The sequence below is a fragment of the Canis aureus genome, chromosome 4 (genome assembly GCF_053574225.1).
Source record: "Canis aureus isolate CA01 chromosome 4, VMU_Caureus_v.1.0, whole genome shotgun sequence".
NCBI classification, from domain to species: domain Eukaryota; kingdom Metazoa; phylum Chordata; class Mammalia; order Carnivora; family Canidae; genus Canis; species Canis aureus.
The window spans coordinates 41839218-41858425 of record NC_135614.1 but is presented as its reverse complement, the minus strand read 5'-3'; the positions used below and the strand labels follow the sequence as shown (position 1 = coordinate 41858425).

The following is a 19208-nucleotide window of genomic DNA, read 5'->3' as shown; positions in this document are numbered from 1 at the left end:
TAGTTACTAAGGAAAAATTACATTGTAGGTATCTAACACTCATTATTGAATGAAATAGCCAGATTCAAGCTCTTGATGCACTGCAATATGAAGTATAAAAAACAAAGACACAGTATTCTTATCCAGAATGTTTAACTGAATCTAGTTAAACTTCAAATCTGAACTTATTTATAGAAAATATACTATACTTCTATAGGATAAAGGAGAAAGGAGAAAGGAGAAAGGAGAAAATTAAAGTGGCTTTAGACACGGCCAATTATCCACTGGAAGGCAAGACTTCCCAGTTGAGAACTAGTAGTCTACAACAAATGAGACAAAATGTGAACTGTGATCAGAACCTGATTTGAAAAAAGTTACAGAAGACATTTTGGAATAGCTGGATAAATCTGAAAAAGACTAAATAACAGATATCATTAAGAAACTACTTTTAATATTCTTAGGTATATAATAGCATCATAGAGATGTAGGAAAATAGTCTTATTAATGAAGGAAAGGCATGCTGAAGTTTTTAGAAGTGTCATGATGTTTACAACTTTCAAATAGTTCAGATGTTAAAAGGGAAAGTGTGTTGGGGCACCTGGGTGGCTCAGAGGCTTAAGCATCTGACTCTTGGTTTTGGGTCAGGTCATGGCCTTAGGGTTGTGAGACTGAGCCCTGAGTGGGGCTTGGCCCTCAGCGTGGAGTCTGCTTGAGATTCTCTCCCTTGCCTTCTGCCCCCTCTCCTGCTTGTGCACACGTTTTCTCTGTCAAATAAATAAATAAATAAATAAATAAATAAATAAATACTTAAGACAAACATGTAAATATAGAAAAATGCCAACTAAATCTACAAGGGGAGTACATGATGAGTGTTTATTATACTATTTTGCGTCTGAACATTTTTACAATAATTTTTTTGGGGGGAAAAAACCCCAAACACTGAGAAGCAGTTAAGATTCGAATACAATAGGGATCCCTGGGTGGCGCAGCGGTTTGGCGCCTGCCTTTGGCCCAGGGCCTGATCCTGAGGACCCAGGATCGAATCCCACGTCGGGCTCCTGGTGCATGGAGCCTGCTTCTCCCTCTGCCTGTGTCTCTGCCTCTCTCCCTCTCTCTGTGTGACTATCATAAATAAATAAAAAATTATAAAAAAATAAAATAAAACTTAAAAAAAAAAAAAAAAAGATTCGAATACAATAGAGACACCTGGGTGCCTCAGTGGGTTAAGAGTCTGACTTTGCCTCAGGTCATGATCTCAGGGTTCTGGGATCTAGCCCTGCACAGGGCTCCACACTCAGTGGGGGAGTCTGTTTCCTCCTGTCCTTCCCCCTCCTTCCACTTGTGCAGTCACTCTCTCTTTCAAATAAATACATTTTATTTTTATTTTTTTAAATAAATATTTTTTAAAAGATTTGAATATAATAAGGCACTTCAGTTCTGACCTTGCTATCTCATCACTTCTAGATGCTCAACATTATGTTTATAAAATTGTTGAAGTCACCCATGTTTGATTATAATAAAGAATCAGGGAACCGTAAGCTTACGATACCAAGCACATAATTCAGAAGCTAAATCTGTGCTACTCAAACTCCCAGTTTCAGAGTTCTATTTATAAATGTATGGCACATGCCTAATCCTCTCTCTTTTTTTTTTGTTTTTTGCCTAATCCTCTCATATATTCTCATGCTCAGATTCTAGTGCCTATCCTTGAGCACTGAAAACAGCCTGGACCATCTACAACACAAAATACAACAATTGAAGGGAAAGCTAGAAAACTCAAAAGGTCAAAGCAAAAGCAACAAAGCATCTAACATTATTAAATTACTTAGCCATGCATGGGCTAGAGATTATTTTGAACAAGGAGTTAATAAATAAGCAACAGTAACTAAAAAGAACACTAAATAGGGACGCCTGGGTGGCTCAGTGGTTAAGCTTCTGCCTTCAGCCCAGCGTGTGATCCTGGAGTCTTGGGATTGAGTCCCACACCAGGCTCCCTGCATGGAGTCTGCTTCCCCCGCTGCCTGTGGCTCTGCCTCTCTCTGTCTCTCATGAATAAATAAATACAACTTTTAAAAATAAAATAATAAAAATAAAAAGAACACTAAATGAAAAACAATCCATTCACCAAGAAGAAGTGTACGCAACTAACAATAGGACTTCAAAGTATATGAAGCAAAAACTGATTAACTAAAGACCATTCCACAATTATACTTGGCTACCTCAACATTCTCTAATCAGCAACTGAAAGAGGGGAGATCCCTGGGTGGCTCAGTGGTTTAGCACCTGCCTCCGCCCCAGGGCGTAATCCCGGAGTCCTGAGATCAAGTTCCACATCGGGCTCCCTACATGAAGCTTGCATCTCTCCCTCTGCCTATGTCTCTGCCTCTCTCTCTCTGTCTCTCTCATGAATGAATAAAAAAAATCTTAAAAAAAAAAAAATCAGCAACTGAAAGAATAAGACACAAAGTCAGCAAGAATACAGAAGGCAGCAAGAATATTATCAATCAACCTGACATAAATGACACTGATAGGACATTCCACACTACAAGGAAAGAATATATATTCAGGGATGCCTGGGTGGCTCAATGGTTGAGCGTCTGCCTTTGGCTCAGGGCATGATCCTGGGGTCCTGGGACCAAGTCCTACATCAGGCTCCCTGCATGGAGGCTGCTTCTCCTCCCTCTGCCTGTGTTCTCTGCCTCTGTGTGTGTGTGTGTGTGTGTATCTCTTGTGAATAAATAAAATCTTAAAAAAAAAAGAATATATATTCATATCAAGGGTATATATACCATTCACACCAAGATAGACAATATAAAACTTAAGAGAATGGAAATGACACAAAATAAGCTCTATAATCAAAATGGAATTAAAGGGATCCCTAGGTGGCGCAGCGGTTTGGCGCCTGCCTTCGGCCTAGGGCGCGATCCTGGAGACCCGAGATCGAATCCCACATCGGGCTCCCAGTGCATGGAGCCTGCTTCTCCCTCTGCCTGTGTCTCTGCCTCTCTCTCTCTCTCTCTCTGTGACTATCATAAATAAATAAAAATTTTAAAAAAATGGAATTAAATTAGAAATTGATAACAGGGAGGCCTAGGTGGTTTGGGCCTAGGCTCAGGGTGTGGTCCTGGGATGGAGTCCCTCGCCTCGCATCAGGCTCCCCACAGGGAGCCTGTTTCTCCCTCGCTCTATGTCTCTGCCTCTCTCTCTGTGTCTCTCATGGATAAAGAAACAAAATCTTACAAAAAAAAAAAAAAAGAAGAAGAAGAAGAAGAAGAAAAGAAGTCACCAGCACCACAGCCACGGGAGGGATCAGAACAGGGTGGAAGCTCTTTAAAAGCCTCATTCGCAAAATAAACTGTCATTTTTTTGGCCTATGTAGAAGTTCTCTGGGAAATACTGCTCATGGAGCTTGTCTTTATTTGACCTAACTTACAGCTTTCCCATAACGAACAGCCTTTTCCTGGGGGCATTTGTCAAAAACAATAAGCAGAAATTGTTTAACACTGCACCTGCAAGAAGTAGTGAAACATTTGGGGTAAGCAAGAAAGGCTAATCAAAGCCTGGGAATGAGATGTCCAGAAAAAGTGACATACTTCTGGAAAACTAAAAGGCTGCACATGCATAGGACTGTGGATATACAGGACTGTGTATACGTCCAGGAAAGACCAAGAATGTACTAAAGTCTCACTTCTAACTGATACTGCGACTGTATAAGCAGGAAGTTAAGAGTTAAGGCACAGCAATAAACTACCTCAGTTTTATTTTATTTTATTTTATTTATTTATTTTTTTTTAACTACCTCAGTTTTAAAGGTGAGCTCCAAATATGAACATAGTCTTGCACTAAAGAATTAGGAGAGTTACTGGTTTTGCATTTTTAAAGAAATATATCCAATTATTAGCTTACCACTAAGCTAACTAAGCAGAGACTTCAGAAGCCGCACGTGGGGGCACCTGAGTGGCTCAGGGGTTGAGTGTCTGCCTTTGGCTCAGGTTGTTGATCCTGGGATCCTGGGATTGAGTCCCACATCAGGCTCCCCCACAGGGAGCTTGCTTCTCCCACTGCCTCTGTGTCTCTCATGAATAAATAAGTGAAATCTTAAAAAAAAAAAAAAAGCCACATCTAATAAAGAATACAAACGTTATAGAATTAGTTCAATACAGTCAGTGAAAAAACAAAACCAAAAAGCAACAACAAAAACAAACACTGAAGGAGAAGAATCTGACTTGAAGGGGTCATTATCTTAAATATTCAGTTTTTAACCAAAAAATTATGAGATATGCAAAGGAAGTATGGCCCACACACAAGGAGAAAAAAAAGCAGATAATAGAAACTGTCACTGAGAAAATCCAGACATTGGACTTACTAGAGTTTAAGTCAGCTAGCTATCTTAAATATGTTCAAAGAACTAAAGGAAACCATGTATAAAGAACTAAACAAATGAGAACTAAGTCTTCCTTGTTGTTTTTATAAAATTAGGCTTCATACTCAATGTGAGGCTTGAACTCACAACCCCAAGATCAAGGGTCATATGCTCTACTGAGTCAGTTTGGCAACCCTGAGAACCAAGTCTTAATAAAGAGATAGAAAGTATTATTTTTTAAATATAAGCATAAGTGACACACAATGTTACATTATTTTCAGGTGTACAACATAGTGATTCAACATCTCTATTTGTTATGCTCTGCTCACCCCAAGTGTAGCTGCTGTCACCACACAACCTGATTATAATATCATTGACCATATTCCCTATGCTGTGCCTTTTATTCCATGACTTACTCATTCCATAACTGGAAGCCTGTATCTCCTACTTCCTTCTCGTTACCCATTTTGTTCCCTTCACCACTCACGAGATAGAGATAGAAACTATGTTTAAATCACAGAGTTGGGCAGCCCCAGTGGCCCAGCGGTTAGTGCCGCCTTCAGCCCGGGGTGTGATCCCAAAGACTCGGAATCGAGTCCCACGTCGGGCTCCCTGCATGGAGCCTGCTTCTCCCTCTGCCTGTGTCTCTGCCTCTCTTCTCTCTCTGTCTGTTATCAATCAATCAATCAATCATGGAGTTGAAAAGTGCAATAACAAATAAAAAATTCACCAGAGAGCCTCAGCAGCAGATCTGAGCAGGCAGCAGTCAGTGAACATGAAGATAGGCCCGTTGAGATGATCTAGTCTGAGGAACATTAAAAAAACGAAGGAAAATGAACAAAGCCTTGTCAAGAGACCTGGACAAATGGGGTGACTATTAAGATTACCAATATGTACACATAATGTGAGTCCTAGAAGGGAGAGAAAAAGGTGGAAGGAGTACTGGAAATAAAGGTGGTGCAAAACTTCTTATACATAACGCAAAACGTCGAACTACATAGCAAGTACAGTAACAAATTCTGAAATCCCTACCTAGACACATCAGACATCTTTAAACTGTCAAAAGCCAAACATAGAGATCTTGAAAGAACAATAAAGGGACTCATCACATATAAGACATCCTCAGAAGTTCAACAACTGATTTCTCATCAGAAGGCATGGAGGATAGAAGGCAGTGAGATGGCAAATTCAAAATAATGAAAAGTCGATTAAGAATTCTATATCCAGGAAAAAGTGTATTTTGAAAATTAAGGAACAAGTAAAACATTCCCAGATAAACAAAAGCTAAGAGGATTTTTTGCTAGCAGGCTAGCTCTGCAAAATATACTATAAGAAGTCCTTCAGGCTGAAATAAAAGCATACTCACCAGTAACCTGAACATACATGAAGAAATGAAAAACATCAGCAAAGGCAAATTTATATGTGTAAATATGTAATTTGCATTTATGTACTTACATATATAAATGCACACAGGTCAATATAAAAGCCAGCAAATAGGGCAGCCCAGGTGGCTCAGCAGTTTAGCACCGCCTTCAGCCCAGGGCCTGATCCTGGAGACCCGGGATCAAGTCCTGCATCGGGCTCTCTGCATGGAACCTGCTTCTCTGCCTCTCTCTCTCTCTCTCTCTCTACACAGACATGTCTCTCATGAATAAATAAAATCTTAAAAAAAAAAAGCCAAAAAAAAAAAAAAAAAACCAGCAAATATGTAAATCGTTTCCTACTTGATTTTTTTTTTTTTTAACGTAGGCCCCACACCCTCCATGGAGGGCAATATGTGGCTTGAACTCACAATCCTGAGGTCGAGATCTGAGCTAAGATCAAGAGTCAGATGCTTAACCAACTGAGCCAGCCAGGCACCCATCCTGTCTTTTGATTTAAAAGACAATCGGAGGGATGCCTGGGTGGCTCTGGCCATTGAGGCAGTTGAGTGTCTGCCTTTGACTTAGGGTGTGATTCCAGGATCCGGATCAAGTCCCACAGAATCCCACATCGGGCTCCAGTCCCACATTGGGCTCCCTGTGGAGAGCCTACTTTTCCCTTTGCCTCTCTCTCTCTGTCCGTCAGGAATGAATAAATAAAATCTTTAAAAAATTGTATAGGGGGGATCCCTGGGTGGCGCAGCGGTTTGGCGCCTGCCTTTGGCCCAGGGCGCGATACTGGAGACCCGGGATCGAATCCCACATCGGGCTCCTGGTGTATGGAGCCTGCTTCTCCCTCTGACTGTGTCTCTGCCTCTCTCTCTCTCTCTGTGACTATCATAAAAAAAAAAAAAAAAAAAAAAAATTATATAGGGATCCCTGGGTGGCGCAGCAGTTTGGCGCCTGCCTTTGGTCCAGGGCGCGATCCTGGAGACCCGGGATCAAGTCCCACGTCGGGCTCCTGGTGCATGGAGCCTGCTTCTCCCTCTGCCTGTGTCTCTGCCTCTCTCTCTCTCTCTATCATAAATAAAAAAAATAAAAAATAAATTTAAAAAATTGTATAAAACAATAATTATAAATCTGTTTTTATGTACATACAATGTATAAAGATGTTATTTATATGTCAATAACAACATGAAGAGGAAGTGGAAGAGACTATATAAAAGTTTTGATATGTTATTGACATTAGACTGGTTTCAATTTTAACTAGACTGTTATAAATTAAGACGTTCATTATAATCTCCAGAGCAACCACTAGGAAAATGACTCACAAATATATGGTAAAAGAAATTACAAGGGAATTAAAATGATACGCTAGAAAATATCTAATACAAACTAAAGCATGAATAGAGGGATAGAAGAAAAAAAGGAATAAGATATGTAGCAAAAAACCCAGCAAAATGGCAGGTATAAATACTATCTTACTAGTAATTACATGAAACATAAATATTAAGCATTTTAAGAAAATGTTGAAATTTATAGGGGCACCTGGTTGGCTCAGTCAATAGAGTATGCAACTCTTGATCTTGGGGGTATAGGTTTGCCCCACATTGGGTATACAGATTACTTAAAATAAGTTTTTTTTTGAATCTTAAAAATAATGTTGAAATTTACAGAACGGACAAAAAAACCATCATTGAACTATATGCTGTCTATAAGGAATATTTTAGTTTTATTTTTTAAAAGATTTTATTTACTTATTCGTGAGAGACAGAGGCAGAGACACAGGCAGAGGGAGAAGCAAGCAGATTGCCTGTAGGGAGCCTGATACAGGATTCATCTGAGGACCCCAGGATCATGACCTAAGGCAAAGGCAAATGCTCAACCACCGAGTCACCCAGGCACCCCATAAGAGACACTTTAGATTGAAAAACACACTTAAGTTGAAGGCAAAAAATGGAAAAAGATATACTGTGCAAGTAGTCACCAAAAGAGAGCTGGAGTGGTTAGAGAAAATAGACTATATAACACATTTTTATTAGAGACATAGAAGGATATTTTATAATAGATCAATTAATTAGTTAGATATAGCACTTATAAACATATATGCCCTTAACAGAGTCCCAGAACATATGAAGGAAATACTGACAGAACTGGAGAGAAAATTCTACCATTGTTAGAAATCAGGATCTCCATTTTCAATGATGGATAGACTATCTAGACAAAACATCAATAAAGAAACAGATGACTTGAATAATACTATAATTCAACTAAATCTAACAGATATATAGAACATTCCACCCAACAAGAGCAAAATACATAGTCTTCTTAAGTGCACATGGAAATTCTCCAGGATAGACTAATAAGTTAGGTAACAAAACAAGTCTCAATGAAAGTAAGACTCAAATCATACAATCTATATTCTCTGACCATAACGGAATGAAGAAGGAAAACTGGAAAAGTCACAAATATATGGAAATTAAACAATACCTTCATATCCGATGGATCAAATAAAAAAATCACAAGGAAATGAGAAAAGACAAATGAAAGCAGAAACACAAAATACAAAAACTTATGGGATATAGAAAAGCAATGCTCAGAGGGAAAGAACTCAATAACCTAACTATACACCTTAAGGAACTAAAAAATGAGCAAAGTAAACCCAAAGCTAGCAGAAGGAAGGTAATAATAAAGATTAGAGCTGAGATAAACAGTCAATAAAGCCAAAAGTTAGTCCTTTGAAAAGATCAACAAAATTGTCAAACTTTTAGCTCAATTAAGAATAAGAGAAGCCATAAATAACAAAAATCAGAAAAGTGCAATTATTGTATTACTGACCTTACAGAAATAAAAAAGGATTATAAAACTAGAATACTGTGAACAATTAGTTGTACACCAGCAAATTAAATGATCTAGATGAAATGGACAAGTACTGAGAAACAAATGATCAAAATTGACTTAAGAAGAAAGAGGGGCGCCTGGCTGGCTCAGTCAGTGGAGTATACGACTCTTGATCTTAGGGTTAGGAGTCTGAGTTCCACGCTGGGAGTAGAGATTACTGAAAACAAATTGAAGGAGAAGGAGGAAGAGGAAGAACAACAACAGACCTATAACAAGAGATTGAATCAATAATCAAAGACCTCCCCAGGAAGAAAAGCCCAGAACAGGATGACGTCGCTGGTGAATTCTACTAAACATTTAAGGAATTAACACCAATCATTTTCAAATGCTTCCAAAAAAATAGAAGAGTAGAGAATACTTCCTAACTCATTCTATGAGGCTAGCATTACCCTAACCAAAGCCAGACAAAGATGACTACAAACAACCGCCACCCCCCCCCCCCCGAAAGAAAACATTAGACCAAGATCCTATAAGAAGATATACAAAAATTCTCAACATAATACTAGCAAACCAAATTCAACAGCATAATAAACAGAATATAATACCATGACCAAGTGGACTTTGTCCCAGTAATGCAAGACTGGTTCAATATAAGAAAATCAATGGAATTAATATGCCATGTTAATAGAATTAAGGAAGAAAAAACATGCGATCATCTCTATGAATGCAAAAAAAAAAAAAAAGGGCAGCCCGGGTGGCTCAGCGGTTTAGCGCCGCCTTGGGTCCAGGGCGTGATCCTGGAGACCGGGGATCGAGTCCCACGTCGGGCTCCCTCCATGGAGCCTGCTTCTCCCTCTGCCTGTGTCTCTGCCTCTCTCTCTTTCTCTCTCTCTGTGTGTCTCTCATGAATAAATAAATAAACTCTTAAAAAATAAAGAACACAAATTAAAAAAAAAAAAAGCACTAGATAAAACTTAATATTCTTTCATGATAAAAGCCCTCATAAAGCTAGGAAGATTAGGGCACTTCCACAAAATGGTAAAGGGTCTTCATAAAAAACCCCACAGGGCAGCCCGGGTGGCTCAGCGGTTTGGCGTGCCCAAGGCGTGATCCTGGAGACCCGGGATTGAGTCCCACGTCAGACTCCCCACATGGAGCCTGCTTCTCCCTCCGCCTGTGTCTCTGCCTCTCTCTCTCTCTGTGTCTCTCATGAATAAATAAATAAAATCATAAAAAGTACGGGATCCCTGGGTGGCGCAGTGGTTTGGCGCCTGCCTTTGGCCCAGGGCGCGATCCTGGAGACCCGGGATGGAATCCCACATCGGGCTCCCGGTGCATGGAGCCTGCTTCTCCCTCTGCCTGTGTCTCTGCCTCTCTCTCTCTCTCTCTCTGTGACTATCATAAATAAATTAAAAAAAAGAAAATTAAAACCTTAAAAAGTAAAAATAAAAAACCCACAGTTAATATCACACTCAATGAAGAAACACTGAAAGCCAAAGAAAGAATTAAACTCCTATTCTTGTTTAAACAGAGCAGAGAGGGAGAGAGATCCTATAGCAGTAACATGCAATAACTAGCGGTTCCTGTGTGGCTCAGTCAGTGGAGTCTGCCTTCGACTCAGGTCCTCAGGTTGTGATTCCAGCATCCTAGGATTAAGCCCCAGGTCAGGCTCCCTACTCTGTGGGAAGCCAGCTTCTCCCTCTCCTTTGCTGCTCCCCCTGCTTGTGCTTACTTTCTCCCTCTGTCAAATAAATAACTTATAAAAATATTTTTTTAAAAAAAGGATTCAATAACAAAAATGTACATTCTAAGTACCTGTGAGCTGCAATCTCTCTCTCTCTTTCTCTCTCTCACACACACACAGTATCTATTCTTTGAGAACTCAAAACTTTTTATTTAGTTCAGACATGTTTGAACTACTTAAAAGAATATATAAAAACATTAAATATCTGTATTTATGCAATATCTGCATTGATGTAGAAAGGCACTACATACAATGGAAAGAAACTAATCTCACTTCAAACGAGTTTTATGAGATATTCCAAATCTGAGAGCATATATACCAGTATGCATGCTGGTATAATTTATAAAGTAGTAATACTGTATATAAAATGTCAAATGTAAAACTAGTTACATTTAATCACTATGTATTTACATAGCTCTATACTGAGCAGGTGAAGTTGATGAGTCATCTTAAGGACAAGAAATATTGGGGGAAAAAAAAAAAGACAAGAAATACACTGAAGGGTAGGTATAATACCCCTGTTGGGAGAACCAAATTTTCACTATTCAAAAGAAGTCCTATAATGAAAAAAGAAAAACGAGAAAGAAAAAGGAAAGAAAAGGAAGAAAGAAACCAAATATGTAATAGTTCATTTATACAAAAAGAAACAGAAGGATAAACCAGAAACCAATAATACTGGTTACTTACCAGGGTGGGCGGAAACAAGAAAAGAAATAATGGGGGGAGGGGGCAGCACCTGGGTGGCTCAGTCGGTTAAGTGTCTGCCTTCTGCTTGGGTCATGATCCTGGGGTCTTGGGATTAATTTCCACATCAGGCTCCCTGCTCCTCGGGGAGCCTGCTTCTCCATATGTCTCTGCCTCCCTCTCTGTCTCTCATGAATGAATAAATATTAAAGGGGGGGCGGGGAGGATGGGTAAGAGCTAAAAATGGGAAAGGTAATGCTTCCCTGAGTATATCTTTTTGTCCAATCTAACTTTTAAAACTATGTTAATATTACACATACTCTAAATAAAATCAACAAAGAAGGAGGAAAACTACAAATGGAACACAAAAAGAAACAGATGAATCTAACTGTATTTCAAGTAATCAGCTTAATTATATTAAAGGCTGTATACCTAATCTAAACTTCAGAATTTTGTTAGTGATTTTACCCTTAAGCTAAAGACAAAAAATTGTAAACAGCTCCAGTTGGTAGCTTTGCTTTTCACAATAAAATGAATTAACAATTCCAGAACTACATCATATGTATTCTCAGACTGAGTAAATAAGTAAATATATTGTGGAAACTGAGAGTCAAGTTTTTTCACAGAGAGACAATTATAAATATAGGCAGGAGAATGCCAGATATCACTATGAACTCACTATTGTTGTTGTTAAAGATTTTATTTATTCATTCATAAGAGACACACAGAGAGAGAGGCAGATACATAGGTAGAGGGAGAAGCAGGCTCCATGTCAGGAGCCGGATTCAGGACTTGATCCCAGGACCCTGGAATCATGCCCTGAGCCAAAGGCGTCAGATGCTCACCACTGAGCCACCCAGGTGTCCAGAACTCATTGTTTTTAATACATAAAGAGATATATGTTTTATACATAAAGAGACAGACACATGTCTATATCTATCTGTATTTCCCCCTTAATATATACATAGGATATGCATATGCCCTATACATTGTATATATATCCTATACATGCTAGAATCTGCATCTTTAACTATATATCTATGTATCTGTATCTATCCTAGCTCTTTTCACTGAGACAACCTAGAGGCAGTGACACTCCAATAGCACCAAATACACCTGGAATGTAGATCCTGGCTTCCAAATATCATTCTCCACTGAAAGGAACCAGGGATCCCTAGCTGATTTCAGGGCTCTGACAAGTAAAAATACAAGATGAGCCTGAAATATCTTGTTATGCCAGAAAACAAAGAAGTGCTCAACAACTAATGAAGGCATGTCAAAAGAACACAGTGGCCAGCTTGGAGGAGCTCCCACTGGCCAATATGGCACAATTTAAGCATCAAAATAAATAACAACAGTAAAAGAAATATAGCTCAGAATAAAACAGAAAAGTGAAGTCCATACTAACTCTAAGTAAATGAATGTGGAAGACAAAAGGGTTTTCTTACATTAAATTTAATAATTATGAAATTATTGGGGCAGCTGGGTGGCTCATTTTGTTAAGCACCCGCCTTCACCTCAGGTGATGATCCCAGTGTCCTGGGATTGAGCCCCCATCAGGCTCTCTGCTCACCAGTGGAGTCTGCTTCTCCTTCTGCCCCTGCTCAAATAAATAATATCTTTAAAAATACATATAATTATTAATAATCATAAAAGTCATGAAATTTTAAAAAATCACCATTTGACAACCACCAAAAATTATTTGAGGCAAGAATTATCAATGGATAGGGCAGCTTGGGTGCTCAGCAGTTTAGCACCACCTTTGGCCCAGGGCATGATCCTGGAGAGCCAGGATCGAGTCCCACGTCAGGCTCCCTGCATGGAGCCTGCTTCTCCTCTGCCTGTGTCTCTGCCTCTCTCTCTCTCTCTCTCTCTCTGTTTCTCATGAATAAATAAATAAAACCTTAAAAAAGGGATTATCAATGGATAAAGCTAGTACCTGTTTGATAAGAAACAAAATATTTACATAAACTCAATCCTCTTACTAGATACTTATTTGCACAGGGAAAAAGTTACATGAAAAAACATGGCTGGCACCATAAGTGATCAAAATTAACATCACCAATAATGGAAAAACAGACATTATGTGACTCCTGACATTATGCACTGAGAAGGACACAATCTCTGCGGTATTCTAGCCTGAACTATACAATCATGAGGAATTCAAGCATAATGAAACATCAGACAAATTCAAATAATAAACTCTCTGCAAAATAACTGGCCTGTACATTTCAAAATAACAAGGTCATTAAAACATCTCCAGAATTGCTCCAGATTAAAATGGACTAAAGAGATATGACAACTAAATGCACGATTCTGGGAGATTTTCTTTGAATATCAGTGAAGACAATGATGAAACTGAGTAAAATCAACAGAGCAAGTATTAGCATTATATCAATATTAATGCCCTGATTTTGGTAACTGTATTGTGGTTATATAAAAGAATGTCCTTGCTCTTCTGAAATACACTTAAGGGGGGCGCCTGAGTGGCTCAGTTGGTTAAGCATCTGCCTTCGGCTCAGGTCAGGATTCCCAGTTCCTGGGACTGTGCCCCGTGTCAGGCTCCCTACTTAGCAGAGAGTCTGCTTCTCCCTCTCTTTCTGGTTCTCCCCACTGCTTGTGCTCTTGTTCTGTCTCTCTCAAATGAATAAATAAAAAATCTTAAAAAAAAGAAAAAAGGAAATACACACTTAAGCATTTGGGGTAAAAAGGTTTCCTATCTGCAACTTAATCAGATGGTTCAAGATATAAGTATTTACACATTTGTAAATATATAAATTAAGATTATCAAAGCAGATGTGATAAAATGTAACATTTGAGGAAACCTGAATGAAGGATATACAAAACTTCTTCCTACCATTTTTGCACCTTTAAGTCTGATATTATTTTAAAATAAAGTAAAACAAACAAAAAAGACCTGTGGCCCTTTGATAATTCCTTGGATACAGATTTGGATTTTGGAGAGCAACAATGACATTAACCTAGATCTCACTAAGCCCAAAGACGCAGAACACTGTAAAGGTGTGGACTGTGTCTAGATGGAGGGAGATTTTTTTTTTTTTTTTTTTTTGAGACTTTCCTCAACCAATTCAAAACTCTTCAGGAATTTGCAGGAATGTTTCTGTAAGCATTTAGAAGACCCTGCAGGGAATGAACCCTGTTACTCTAATTATACCATCATGGGTATAGAAGTTAGCAGTTTGTCACAAAATGTTGCTTTTCTCAGAAATAGTAAATCAACAGAGAATAACTACAGCCCAGCTACTGTGTAGAGTGCTATTTATCTATATACTGTCCTACAGAATGCTCTCAACTCCAGTATAATCTCCATCTTAAAATGAGGAAACAAAAGGTAAAATACTTAGGTAAGGAAGACGATAAGGGAAATGACAATAATAAGTCTAATTGGATTGTTACAAAGATTTAATGAGGCAATATTCCTCACAAATTTAGAACATTTTCTAGCATAAAAAAAATACCTAAATGTTTGTTAAATTAATAAAAATAAAAAACCTCCCAAAGATCATAAAGCTAACTGATACAGCTGAGATTCAAACCCAGATTGATGGACTCCAAGTTTCATATTCTTAGCCACTAAGCCTATACTGAATCATGGTTGTTGTTTTTTTTTAATTAAATATTTTATTTATTTATTCATGAGAGACACGGAGAGAGAGGCAGAAACACAGGCAGAGGGAGAAGCAGGCTCCATGCAGGGAGCTCAACATGGGACTCAATCCCAGGTCTCCAGGATCACGCCCTGGGCTGAAGGTGGCGCTAAACTGCTGAGCCACCAAGGCTGCCCTGCATCACGGCTTTAAGACTTACTGGGGTCTTTTCTGATTCCACACAAATCTTAAAATAATTTGTTCTAACTCTCTGAAGAAAGTCCATGGTATTTTGATAGGGATTGCATTAAACGTGTATATTGCCCTGGGTAACATTGACATTTTCACAATATTAATTCTGCCAATCCATGAGCATGGAATATTTTTCCATCTCTTTGTGTCCTCCTCAATTTCTTTCAGAAGTGTTCTATAGTTTTGAGGGTATAGATCCTTTACATCTTTGGTTAGGTTTATTCCTAGGTATCTTATGCTTTTGGGTGCAATTGTAAATAGCCAGGGGAATTTTAAAAAAGAAAACCATATCTGGGGGCATCACAATGCCAGATTTCAGGTTGTACTACAAAGCTGTGGTCATCAAGACAGTGTGGTACTGGCACAAAAACAGACACATAGATCAGTGGAACAGAATAGAGAATCCAGAAGTGGACCCTGAACTTTATGGGCAACTAATATTCGATAAAGGAGGAAAGACTATCCATTGGAAGAAAGACAGTCTCTTCAATAAATGGTGCTGGGAAAATTGGACATCCACATGCAGAAGAATGAAACTAGACCACTCTCTTTCACCATACACAAAGATAAGCTCAAAATGGATGAAAGATCTAAATGTGAGACAAGATTCCATCAAAATCCTAGAGAAGAACACAGGCAACACCCTTTTTGAACTCGGCCATAGTAACTTCTTGCAAGATACATCCACAAAGGCAAAAGAAAAAAAAGCAAAAATGAACTATTGGGACTTCATCAAGATAAGAAGCTTTTGCACAGCAAAGGATACAGTCAACAAAACTCAAAGACAACCTACAGAATGGGAGAAGATATTTGCAAATGACATATCAGATAAAGGGCTAGTTTCCAAGATCTATAAAGAACTTATTAAACTCAACACCAAAGAAACAAACAATCCAATCATGAAATGGGCAAAAGACATGAACAGAAATCTCACAGAGGAAGACATAGACATGGCCAACATGCATATGAGAAAATGTTCTGCATCACTTGCCATCAGGGAAATACAAATCAAAACTACAATGAGATACCACCTCACACCAGTGAGAATGGGGAAAATTAACAAGGCAGGAAACAACAAATGTTGGAGAAGATGCGGAGAAAAGGGAACCCTCTTACACTGTTGGTGGGAATGTGAACTGGTGCAGCCACTCTGGAAAACTGTGTGGAGGTTCCTCAAACAGTTAAAAATACACCTGCCCTACGACCCAGCAATTGCACTGTTGGGGATTTACCCCAAAGATACAAATGCAATGAAACGCCGGGACACCTGCACCCCGATGTTTCTAGCAGCAATGGCCACGATAGCCAAACTGTGGAAGGAGCCTCGGTGTCCAACGAAAGATGAGTGGATAAAGAAGATGTGGTTTATGTATACAATGGAATATTACTCAGCTATTAGAAATGACAAATACCTACCATTTGCTTCAACGTGGATGGAACTGGAGGGTATTATGCTGAGTGAAGTAAGTCAGTCGGAGAAGGACAAACATTATATGTTCTCATTCATTTGGGGAATATAAATAATAGTGAAAGGGAATATAAGGGAAGGGAGAAGAAATGTGTGGGAAATATCAGAAAGGGAGACAGAACGTAAAGACTGCTAACTCTGGGAAACGAACTAGGGGTGGTAGAAGGGGAGGAGGGCGGGGGGTGGGAGTGAATGGGTGACGGGCACTGGGTGTTATTCTGTATGTTAGTAAATTGAACACCAATAAAAAATAAATTAAAAAAAAAAAAAAAAAAAGACTTACTGGGTTAGGGCAGCCCCAGTGGTGCAGCGGTTTAGTGCCACCCGCAGCCTAGGGCGTGATCCTGGAGACCGGGGATCGAGTCCCACGTCAGGCTTCCTGCATGGAGCCTGCTTCTCCCTCTCTCTGAATAAATAAATAAATCTTAAAAAAAAAAAAAAAAAAAAAAAGACATACTGGGTTAACTGTTCAACTTTCACCTACCCTCTCAAAGGGAACCTCATGATAATCTATTTGTCAGGTCGCAGGGACCTATAAGGTTAAAGGTGTGAACAAGTACTTAGGATGGCACAGCAAGTTGGCATGAATCTTAAACGCCCAACTACCTGCTATTTTCCAGACAGCATACACCAGTTACCAAAAGCATGCTGATGCCTGTACCAAGGCACTGTCAAGAAAAATACAGTTTCCTAAGACACCAGTGATCCATAAGACTCTATTCAAGAAGGGTCTCCATTTTCAACCTGAAGTCTCCTTTGCTTGAAAAATTGGCAAAAATGTGGGTAAATATGGTTACTTGAATTATACTCATTTGCCAAGTCCTTTTCTTTTAATGGGTTTCTAAATGCAATCAAAGCCCTCTTACTTTTAAGAACAGGTCAGAAAAAGAAAAAAAGAACAGGTCAGAATCAAAGAGTATGTTCATTGGAACTATAGAACATATGGTATTTTGGCTTGTTCAAGATTTTGCCACAAAATCTGTAAAGGCAGAACTAGGATTCAGTCATCAAATTCTCTCTCTCCACCAACTTATACAAAAGTTTAACTGTGGAAAACCTGATGCAGGACTCGATCCCAGGACCCTGGGACCACAACCCAAGCCGAAGGCAGACGCTCAACCATTGAGCCACCCAGGTGTCCCAAGGGACAGATCTTGGATGTCATTTAAATTTTTAAAATTCCAAAATAAATAAATAAATAAAATTTTAAAAATTCCATCTATGGCTATTACCATTATAAAACTCCAAGATTTACTTTTGGCTTATTTAACTGCACAATGCAGAAGAACAATATCATAAGCAATACTACATTCTTACAAACTGCCCACATAAATACCATGGGAAACTTGCCCAATTATACCAGGGTATCTCCTTTAGCTCTGGTTTACATTGCATTTCCTCAGATTAAGTCCTGGTATGTGTGTTTCTCACTTCACTGTGGTGACTCTACTAATTCTTAAATTTCAAAACACACAGCCAGGTCAATTTCAGAAAAAATATTGATAACCCCTCCCAAAATGAAAAGCTAACTATGATATTTCCATCATATCCCAGAACATCAGTAAAGTCAAACTCTATAAGCCATAACTGCTCTAGAAGTATAGCTACAATGACTCCAAAAAGCACTTCACATTTCTCTGAACATACAATTTTTTTTTTTTTAGATTTTTTATTTATTCATGAGAGACACACAGAGAAAGGTAGAGACACAGACAGAGGGAGAAGCAGGCTCCATGCAGGGAGCCTGATGGGGGACTTGATCCCAGAACCCCAGGATCACGCCCTGAGCAGAAGGCAGACACTTAACCGCTGAGCCACCCAGGCGTCCCCTGAACATATAATTTTTTAAAAAAGATTTATGCATGAGAGACAGAGAAAGAGGCGAGACACAGGCATAGGGAAACCATGCTCCCAAGTCCCTGATGCAGGACTTGATCCCAGGACACTGGGATGGTGACCTGAGCCAAAGGCAGACAGACGCTCAAACACTGAGCCACCCAGGTGCCCTGCTCTGATCATAATTTTTGCTGTTTTTTATACATACAGCATGCAACCTGAGTATGAAAGAATGTACACAAAAATGTTTATGTTATGTGGTAGCATAAATGTGATTTACTTTTCTTATACATGCTTTTTAACTTTTAAAATTTTTTAATAAAGTTAAAGTTTGTTAAATGACCACAAACATATACAGTAAGAAAAGATTAGACCTACAGTTCTCCTATAAAACAAGAGACTGTATAAAAATGAATATACAAAAATAATATATACTATATGTTTTATGTATATATTTATATACGTATATTATATATAACGAACACATTTGTATCCACACACACATAGGAATCAAAAGCTTCAATTACTCTCCTTTCTCATGTAGAAGGCAAAGTAATCTTACAAATGTTCCAGTCTAACAAAACAAAACAAAACAAAAAAACAAATGCTCCAGTCTGAACTTCTGACCAGGGTGATTTAGTTTAGCAATGTTGTAAGTAGCTTTTAGACTGTATCAGGAATAAATGTAAAGATATCATTAGTCAATACTTTCCTACTCATTAAATTGTATAGCATTTTCCCCCAAGACTTCAGTACAAAATAACCTGCCAATGTTTTATACTATTATTAAAGCAGAATTATTTCTCAACGGAAGCTGAATTTTATTCTAAATCTTTTTTTTTAAAGATTTATTCATTTATGATAGACATAGAGAGAGAGAGAGGCAGAGACACAGGAGGAGGGAGAAGCAGGCTCCATGCAGGGAGCCCAATGTGGGACTCGATCCGGGGACTCCAGGATCGCGCCCTGGGCCAAAGGCAGGCGCTAAACCGCTGAGCCACCCAGGGATCCCTGAATTTTATTCTAAATCTTAGTGCTCACTTCAGCAGCACATATACTAAAATATTCTACA

General features: G+C 38.8%; 1 protein-coding gene across 6 annotated transcripts in view; it reads right to left on the bottom strand.

The window, feature by feature from the left end:
* The window catches only part of UBTD2 (ubiquitin domain containing 2), a 73791-nt gene that overhangs the window by 31240 nt on the left and 23343 nt on the right, over positions 1 to 19208 (bottom strand). Inside the window, exon 2 of one of the 6 annotated variants that reach the window (XM_077895531.1) lies at positions 5073 to 5147. The exons of the other annotated variants lie outside the window; for them this stretch is intronic. The gene's annotated coding sequence lies outside the window, so the exon portion shown is untranslated. The remainder of the gene's footprint in view (positions 1 to 5072; positions 5148 to 19208) is intronic. 6 annotated transcript variants of the gene reach the window in all.